This window comes from Astatotilapia calliptera, chromosome 13 (genome assembly GCF_900246225.1).
Source record: "Astatotilapia calliptera chromosome 13, fAstCal1.2, whole genome shotgun sequence".
Classification (NCBI taxonomy): domain Eukaryota; kingdom Metazoa; phylum Chordata; class Actinopteri; order Cichliformes; family Cichlidae; genus Astatotilapia; species Astatotilapia calliptera.
The window spans coordinates 11,235,523-11,245,324 of record NC_039314.1 but is presented as its reverse complement, the minus strand read 5'-3'; positions in this window follow the sequence as shown (position 1 = coordinate 11,245,324).

The window sequence follows — 9,802 nt, the reverse complement described above, 5'->3', positions numbered from 1 at the left end:
GTGCGATGGCTGCAGTTACAGCCACACAGTGGTAACATCTACCAAACATCAGTGTTACAATAGAGGCATACACATAACACTAGACTTACATTTTTCTTTCTTTAAATATAGGGTTTAATTTACAGGGTTATAAAATCACATAATACTGTATTCTTAAACAAGTGTGCACATTTTAGTTGGCTGATCAGCCACTTTCCTTTCCATTTAACTTTCCTCTTTGTGAGTTTAGGTAGGTCAGTTTATCTGAGTTAGTAGTAGTGTTTGTTGTCAGCTTTTAAGTACAGTTACTATTACTTTGATCTCTTCTCTTTTATGGCCCCAAGATTGAGGTTTTTCCTGTATAATTTAACCAAGTTTGTTTTTTGGGTTAAATAAAACCCCTATTTTTGGGCTTTAACCTGTGCCCGACTTTCATTCACCGCTGGGTCCATCACACCCAGTGAATCAAGTTTAAGAAAGATGCACTGATTTGCAAAACACCTCTATAAAAGCTGATGTTTTGGCAGTTTGCTGATCTGGAGCATTCAGGTATGTGTTAACACAATGCTGCAATCTTCACAGGAGTGGATGCCCCAACAAATTCACCATAATGTTAGATTGCAATGGACAAAGAAACTATGAAAAACCTAAGGACTATACCTCCAACTCTACAAACTAAAGTTACAGTGCTGTATCTTAAAGTTTGTGATAATACAATTAGAAAAAGACAGATCAAGTATGGCTCGTTTGGAGGGGTTGCAGGAACAAACCATCTTCTCTTTAAAAAGAACACAGCATATCACCACGAACACTGTCAGGCACAATGGCGGAGGTACCTTGTAGCCATCGATTAGACCAAGTAAAGTATCCTAGAGTCAAATAAGCCACCACCTCTGTTCAATGTTGGTAATTCATAGCCGACATAGATGTCCTCCTTTAATCCTCTTTCAAACCACCTGTCATCTCAGTCAGGAATGTGAATATTGGCATCTTTTGTCCTTCAGATGCAGGTGTACAGCTGAGTCTTGCCCTCTTGAGGTGGCTCTTCTGTGTGTTTGTGGAGTTGCTGTTTAGTTTTCTCCTTGGGATCAACCAGTTTTCAACCAGGGTGTTAATGGGTCTGAAGTGTGACTCTTGGAGAAAATCCAAGAGTTTCTCTGACAAACCTGCTACAAAAGAGATGATCGTGTTATTCTGCCTATCATTTTGTTCACCAGGGACTCACTATCATTTGATTTTTAGGACAGAAAAACCTCTGCAAATGTAAAACAAGTCAAGCTGCCTCCTTTTTTCCATGTTATTAAGAATAATATTAAGAAGAAAGATAATTCCTTTGGTAAAGGAGAAGCAGATTAAATATTACAGGACTGGTTTCTTTTCTAAAAATGTCCATAATATTTTTGCTCTGGATGATAAATTATTTTCATTATTAGATGAGTGAACAAACACCACTTAAGTATTATCTAAATATCAGGGAATTAATCAATGACTTGATTTTATTTCCAGTGCTCATCAGTCGTTGATTTGTGTTTCAATGAGCATCAAGCCAGGTGAAATCAATTTATGAATGTCATAATGATTGGTAATACCACTGAGGCATGATGACTCATGAGTGAAAGGCAGCTAATCCTCATTTTCTTTTGCTGGAAGCTTAATGGCGCTCTTCTCTAATTCTATTTTTATTATGACTGGCTCATTTTTCCACATGTCTCATTCTCTAAATTTTATTTGGTTTTCCTACACATTGACTTTCATTTTTCCTCTTCACCTTGATTCTGAGTCAAGTCATCCAGTGGAGGATTAGATTATAGATTAGATTATATTGTATCAGCACTATGTATTAACGCTTTTTGATGCCAACATTTTTAAATTTCTGCAATCTGTTCTAATTTCTCTACAGGCTTCAAAGAACTAAGCATTTAAAATATCTATTATTTGCAAAAGCAGAGTTTTCACATTTCTGAACCTATAGAAAAACTCCATGAAGTTAACTGATGACATAAACCACCATAAAAATCAATAACTGTCTCCATGTTATAATCAACAAGAAGGAAAATGCCTCCAAAAGTCACTCATGTTTATGAGTTAGTTTTGAGAGCCCCTGATCGTGTTTTAGTGTAGTTATTCTCTTGTTTATGGAGAAGTTTTCCTCGGGCACTTTGCTTTCATTCTCATGTGGCATCATTAGCTGAGTAGATATCCCTTGTGTAAACCAGAGAGTGGAAGACTGAATTTAAGTGAGAAAGAGAGACCTTACTGTCACTGTCCCATAGCTGCTTATGAGAGAGTGGGGGCAGGGAAAAAAAAATCTTTACGGCTGAGGACTGTACAGTAAAGTCTTCATTGATATCTGTTACACTCTGAGAAAAGGCTAAGAAATGATGAGAGTAACAGCATAATTTCAAGGTAACAAAAATGAGTCAAGCAAGGTACACTATGAAACAAAACAAGGTTTTATTAAAAACTTTAACATCGATAGGTCACTATGCATAAATGTCAGAAAGCATTCAACTCATTGAAAAGGAAATATTTAAAAATGGTCCAAAGAAAAAAAGATGCTCCTCTGCCAGAAGGAAATGACAGCTACTCACTAATAGTGCAACACACCACTGAAGCTGGAACACTAGCACACACTTCACAATGAGGAGACATTTTTGACACAGCCAGAGCAGGCCCACTGGGAGACTTGGCGGCTCTTCTCCCCAGCTTTTATACTGCAGTGTTGATTGCTGAGTGGAGCCAGCTGTGCACAGGAGAAAGGGGCTGCACCTGAGTCAGTGAGGGAGGACGACCCACCCACAGAAAACACAATAGGCCTACTAGGCTGGTGACATTATTGGATGAATTATAGTCAGCGAGACTAATCCAGGGGGAGCATGGTGGTGTGGTGGTTCTTGCTGTGAGGTGATGGTGAGAAGTTCATGTGTTTGAATCCACTGGGTTGTTGGAACCGCTCTGTTGGGAGTCTGCATACTCTCCCGGTCTCTGCATGGGTACTCCAGCTTCCTCCCATGGTCCAAAGACATGCATACTAGGCTAAAGTTAGGCTCCAGCCCAGCCACCTTAAACTGGTTTAGCAGAAAAAAAATGGCTGGAGACCAATGCAGTTCTTAGGAAATTAAAATTGTTGTGACATTTTAAGATGGCTGTGCAGTGGAAGTGAAAGGAGGAGGCAAAGAGCCCAGCTGTGAGCAGCATTTCCTTTCGGTTTTCAGATGAGTCCACATTTACAAAATAAAATTTGTCACCTTTTATTGTTATTTGGTCCTCCCTGCTTTAGTCTAAGTAGTGAGCTTAATGAATGCAACCTTAAGCACATATATATCTACAGTGATGTTCAAATGTGTGAGAGCACGTGAGAATATGTCCATCTAGCAACTAAAGCTGTTTTTTTAAATTTTCTAATACTTTACACATTTTTACATCACCTTTTTACACGATCTGCCTGAAATGCTGCATTTGCTACATTTAGATCTGAACTAACTCATTATTCAGCTGAAGATGAGCAACACAGGAAGCAGTGGGTAAATTTGGGTAGCTCATTTTGGGCCATTAGCTACTGGATCCAAGCACATATCACAACTGGAAATATCCCCTCCATAGCAAATATTTTGACCAGTGTATATGAAACCTTTTTGCTTTCATCGTGCGTTTTTCCCCTCTTCTTATGAGGCCAGCTGCCCAGTGGAATTAGAACCAATGCAAACCAAACATGGCCTTCGTTCAGTTACCTGCTCTGCTTACTGTCTAGTCACAGATGACGTTGAAGTATGTTGGTCAGAATAATAATACGTTTAAACTCCTGTGGTTGTTTAAAATGCGTAAATAAAAGAAAAGACATGCTGCTGTGTCACAATTGATCTAATTTCCATTGCTCTTTAAACAGCAGGACTCAGTTTGATCTATTTATTGCTGTTTTCAACATTTAGCTTCTCCGCAGAACAAATAAATGCATTTCAAAAAATATGTTCTTTTCAAACCATGTTAAAATCTGACATCTGTTTAGCTTTAGCTATGTCTGCTGTAGCATCTTTCCAAGTGGAAGTGCTTTTTGGGACTCTCATTTGGAACTTCTTTTTTTTTTCTTTTTTAAATGTATACACAAGAGTATGGTTTGTTTCTGCTATGACAGTTACATTTAGGCAGATAGAAGATAACAGTTTCAGCACAACACTAAAAAAAGCAACATCCAGGTAACTAGGGATGGGTATTGATAAGATTTTCACGATTACGATTCCATTTTCGATTCTGTTTAACGATTCGATTCTTTGTCAAAGGAGCTTGCAAAGAAAAGCGTCTGGACTTCTTTAAGTTACTTGAAGACGTTTCACCTCTCATCCGAGAAGCTTCTTCAGTTCTAAGGTCAAATGGTGGAGAGTCCCAGATATAACCTAGTGGGAGTAACCCCCCACAGAGGGACAAAAGGACCCCCTGATGATCCTCTAATCGCCTGAGCCAAGGTGTGAAACTGGGTGTGGGTCCCAATCAGCCAGAGTTTCGGGTGAGTTCATTGTGAAACCTGGCCCCACCTAATCATGCGAATTCCTGAGATCAGATGGCCCAGGATGTGAGTGGGCGTTAAGGCGTCTGGGAAGGGATCTCAAAACTGGATTATAGATGGCAGAGAGTTGGTGTCGTAAACCACCGCCTCTGTTCAAAGATGGTCGCGTGCATACCGGGCTTTTGCCCGGTGGGCCGCTGGCGATTTTTTGTTTTTATGGGCCGATGGATTTTTTTTTTTTTTTTTAGGAAGGGTATATATAATGAAAGGTGTTGGATTGGCCAATTGGTCATGATCGACTCTGGGCTGGACCAATTACAGCCGAGGAGGCCAGATGCCCCCCCCCCCTTGTTTAGCAATCACGTGATTTTCGCGCATTGCATCCGGGAGCTCGTGGCAAAACAATCCAAGTACCGCATCAAATGCAAGCATTTGCAGCACCGCAAAACGTTCATTCTCCGGTTCCAATACCTTCTTGTTTTTTCTTTGCCGCACAAAAAAGGAATGTACAAAACAAAAGGAGAACAATGCCGGTCCGTACAAAGACAGACTCGACGAAAAGACAAAGAAAAGATACGAGGAAAAAAAAAATCAAAGGAGTGAAAGGGTCAGACCCTTACGAGCACACAGAGTGGACAAAAGACGTCAGCGTGCTGCCCAACTTTCACCACGCTCAGATTTATAATTATACGGTTCTTGGAGTGAGTGCATACACTCATGAAGTTTAGTAACTTCAGGTCACTGCAACAAGCCCAGGTACAGTTTACTGACGGATGGGTACAGGACCTTGAAATGCACCGTGTAGAACGAAAGACCATCGTACAAACAAAGGTAAGTTTACCAGTCTCACAAATCGTCGTCATAAATACACATTCGTTAACCGTTTATTAATATAACCTTTGAGCTCAACGGTAATTAATTAGTGGTGGAAATAATTTCTGGTAGCATTACAGAAATGTAGCAGTGACAATAATATTGTATGTTGTAATCGCACTGGACAATTAGTGATACAAAACAACTGTTTTATCCTGTGAATAAAAGTATATGTTTTTGTCAATGTACCATGGTAATAACAGAAGCGAAACGCAATATTGTGTCAGGACAATTCACTATTTATGCACAATAAACAAAGGAGCATAGCGCCACAATTTCTGTTCAGCGCCAGACTTGCTTGTAACCTATATCACCAGTTATGTTAAGAAAAATGACGTATTAACTACTACAAAACTCTGACCTTTGTGGGAATGCTTGGAGCAGACTAACCTGTGAGCTGGAGTGTTCTGAGACGTTATATTTGGTATATCCAGACCATCCGTCGGCTCTTACTTCGGAAACATGGCTTAAAAGATTTCTCTTCAACGACGTAATCCGATAAAAAAAAAAAAAGATCTCTTTACCCATCGGCTTCCCGTGGCTGTCATGCGACAGGCTATTGCAGTTAATAATACAACAGCTTCTTGCCATTTTTTGGGTTTCTTTTTATCGCTGTGTAACTGAGTTCAATTGAACGCCTGTGTGCGCTAGTACCTCTTGCCACAAGTTCCCAGAATCCTTTGCGGTTTTACCCCTGAATGACGTCACATTTTCAATCTTTATCCTGGTGGGCCGGTCTCTAGTCAAAATGCCCGGGCCGATTTTTTTGTCCCAGTCCAGCCCTGGTCGCTCACAGTGGACATAGATGGCTTCTTTCAAAGGTGGGGCCAGGTTTCACAATGAACTCACCCGAAACTCTGGCTGATTGGGACCCACACCCAGTTTCACACCTTGGCTCAGGCGATTAGAGGATCATCAGGGGGTCCTTTTGTCCCTCTGTGGGGGGTCACTCCCACTAGGTTATATCTGGGACTCTCCACCATTTGACCTTAGAACTGAAGAAGCTTCTCGGATGAGAGGTGAAACGTCTTCAAGTAACTTAACCCTCCTGCCATCCTTTAAAAAACTCACACCCATCACCCTAGGGACCATTCTCAGCCACGCCATAAAAAGACCATATATCCATATTTTATTCCACTTTAAATTAGCCAACCTTGTAAAACTACTTCTCCCTGAAATATTCATGTAAAGTTTTAATTATATTTTCGTTGTTTTAACCCTTCAAATCCCAGTGTTATTACATGAGCGCCCTGTGTTATAAGCCCCAAAAACCAAAAAACGAAACTAAATATTTCCACAAAAAACCAGTTGAAGTAATATGTGATTGTCATTATAAGTAGGCCTTTAGATGGACCAAAGATTGGCACCAACATACATTTTGACCTGCCATTATTTTTTTTGCATTTTTTTTGCAATTTAAAAATTAAAACTTCAAGGCCCTGAGTCTTCATTGACATCCAAGAAAAGAAGAAAAAATAAAATCATATGATGATAATTTGGGGTTGAAAAATAGCGTTTATAATGGAAGTCAATGGGCAGAAAATGGTCCCCAGGGTGATGGGTGTGGGGATTTCTGCTGCTCAGCCATTTTAGGCTGATTTAAGGAATTCACACTGGAATATTAACATTGACAGGTAAAAACTATCCTGTGGCAAGTTTGGTTATATTCCACTGAACACAGTGGAAATGGCAGCCATTTAACACATAGCAGTGGCACAAAAAGGTCCCAAGAAGGCAGGAAGGTTAAAGAAGTCCAGACGCTTTTCTTTGCAAGCTCCTTTGACTACGATGACCTGGATGACTGAGAACCTTCACAGACAGATTCGATTCTTTATCGATTCTCTTATCGAGTCTTTTTAAAAAAGGAGAACCCTAAGGTCAATTAGCTTAGAACTTTGTTTTATATCTTCTCTTTGAACAAGATAGAAATTTAGGAGTAACATGGCCTTACAAACCCAACAGTGAGATCTTAAGAGATCCAGCCTACGGCTCTTCAATGGGGTGTCACAGGGTCCCCAGGAAAAAAATTGTAAATGTAAAATAATAAAATAAATATTCTTCTGTAGCAATAACAAAGTTTAACATAAATTATTCTGTAGCAATTACACAAGAATATCCAGTAATGTCCCTGCCTACAATTAAACACATTCACTTACCTAAAATTGGGGGCATCTGCTGTGGCAAATGGGTGCAAGCCTTTGACCACAAACTTTGTCACTGCTCGGTGACATTCGTCTATCCTGGCCTGAAAGGAGACTGCCAGCATCTGAGCCAGCCAGACTCTGTCTGTCTCTCTCATCATGGTCACCTAAATGCACAGTAATGGCAGGTTTTGTAATAAGGCAGATCGCGCTAACATAATATGCACTGTTAGTTGATTATTTACCTGCCGCATTAACGGGAGAGGACGTGCAAACGTTATCGCTGCTGCTGGGTTGAGATTCACGAGTCCGGAGCGGAATTAAAAACACGACATTCATTTAAGGTCATCGCGTGTTTTGTGAGCAAATGCTTTTGCATATTTGTAGTGTTTCCTCCCTGAAATGAAATATCTACTTTGCAAGTATTGCAAGTTGCCCTGTTGTCATCCGTTCTCGTAAAGTATAACCAAACTTTTGAGCGTTTGAGCTGCTTAGGCGCCGTGTTTCCTGCCAGGTAAATGACGCTCCACAACGTGGTGACGTCATTCGGGGCGACTGGAATCGATAACGGAATCATTTGCAAAAATGGCAAACAATTCCAAGGAATTGAAACAGTGGGAACTGGTTCTCAACAAGAACCGGTTTTCGATACCCATGCCTACAGGCAACACTGCGGTGGCTTTCAAAAAAGTTTCTGTCCAGCAAAAGCTCAAAGACATCCGTGGCAAGACCTGAACGTGTCATTTCACAGATGCTTCCTATCCAATTGCAAACTGACATATTTCAAATATAAGGAGTGCTTCTAATACTTGGATGGAAATCCTTTCTGGTCAATCACCATGTTAACTCTAGAAAACTCAAGGCAGTTTCGACATTATCTGCTAGGCCTTTCCTGCAGCTTATTTGTGTCTTTCTGGATTCAGTTTTGTATTTAATAACTGAAACTGTGCTCTGTTCATTCGAGATCAGGTGGAAAAAAAATTTCAGAAAGCTTTGGGTCACTATTTATTTGCAATATGAAGTGCTGTCCAACCACTTTTGGCTGAATCTGAGCAGAGTACAGCCCATTTCACAGTTCATCCTGCAGCTTCGAACAGTAGCCATATCATCAATAAACACTAGCAGCCAGTCTCTGCTTTGGATCCTAAACTGCATCTCTCTTTCTCCATACTTTTTATTTCCAGATTATTTGCTTTTCTCTAGCGGTAGCTCGCCTCTCCAAATGTTATTTCTTGGGTTTTTCGGCTCATGGTTAACGTTGTTTTCTCCTTGGTTCCAGTCGGTCTCAGGTCTCGCTAAGTATCCATCACCTGTGTGTCTGACTCAGCTAGTTGCTCGTCCATTTTGCTTTTCACCCAGCCATTCATGTCTGGACTTGGCCTCTTTCTCTCCACCCACCTGCTTGCTCTCCTAGACTGCATCCCTCTCTGGACTTAAAGGCAACCTCTGGATTCACTCTGCTCCAACAACTTTTATTCCTGGAAATCTCACCTGGCTACCCCTCCCTGGGAATCCCTTGTCTCCGTGCACAAGTGTCTCAACTCATTCCTTCCGTCTTCAAACAGTATAATCATAACTGCCTCCTCTGGACCTGTGATGATGATAATACTACTTTTCACTTTCCTAGTGATGGCCCTCTTTGAGACTTCAGTCTTCCCCTTGTTTACTAGTTGCTCCATGATCCCCTGTTTCGATTACGTTTTTGTGTTTAAGCTGTTTTGAGTCTGCATTTGGTCCAAGGTTGTATTTGTATTAGATAATTTTTTTTTTGGTCTCCCTCCCAAACATCAAACATCTGCTGTCCAGGCAAAAAATATTTGAGGTGTCAGAGGGCAAACATTCTCATTTTAAATTCAGGACCAAAATAGGTTTATGGATTATAGTCTTTTAATCTACCTCCAGCTTTACCACTTCTTATCTCAAGCAAGAGGATATTTGGAGCAAAAAATTGCATAGAAAACAATATATACACATACAAAACTTGTATTTGGTATATGACAGGTTTCGAATGTGTTTGTTTGTGTGTGTTTAAATGTGTATGATGGTATTTAGAATACAGTTACTTTGTTGAAATAAATGGATTACACGGCGGTACTTTCCTGTTTTATATTGTGGCGGGTCAGGACTGTTTCGGTTTTGTTTGACAGCTACCTGTTGTTCCAGGCGGCAGCGTTACGGTTGCCATGGTTGCAGGGTGACGATCTCGCTCTGCGTGTTTCCTGGGTGAGAGAGCGCCTTTTTGTTGTTGTTGTGCTAAGCTAATAGACAGAATGCAGAATGTAGCTTCAAGAGCAGTGTAGTCCGTGCT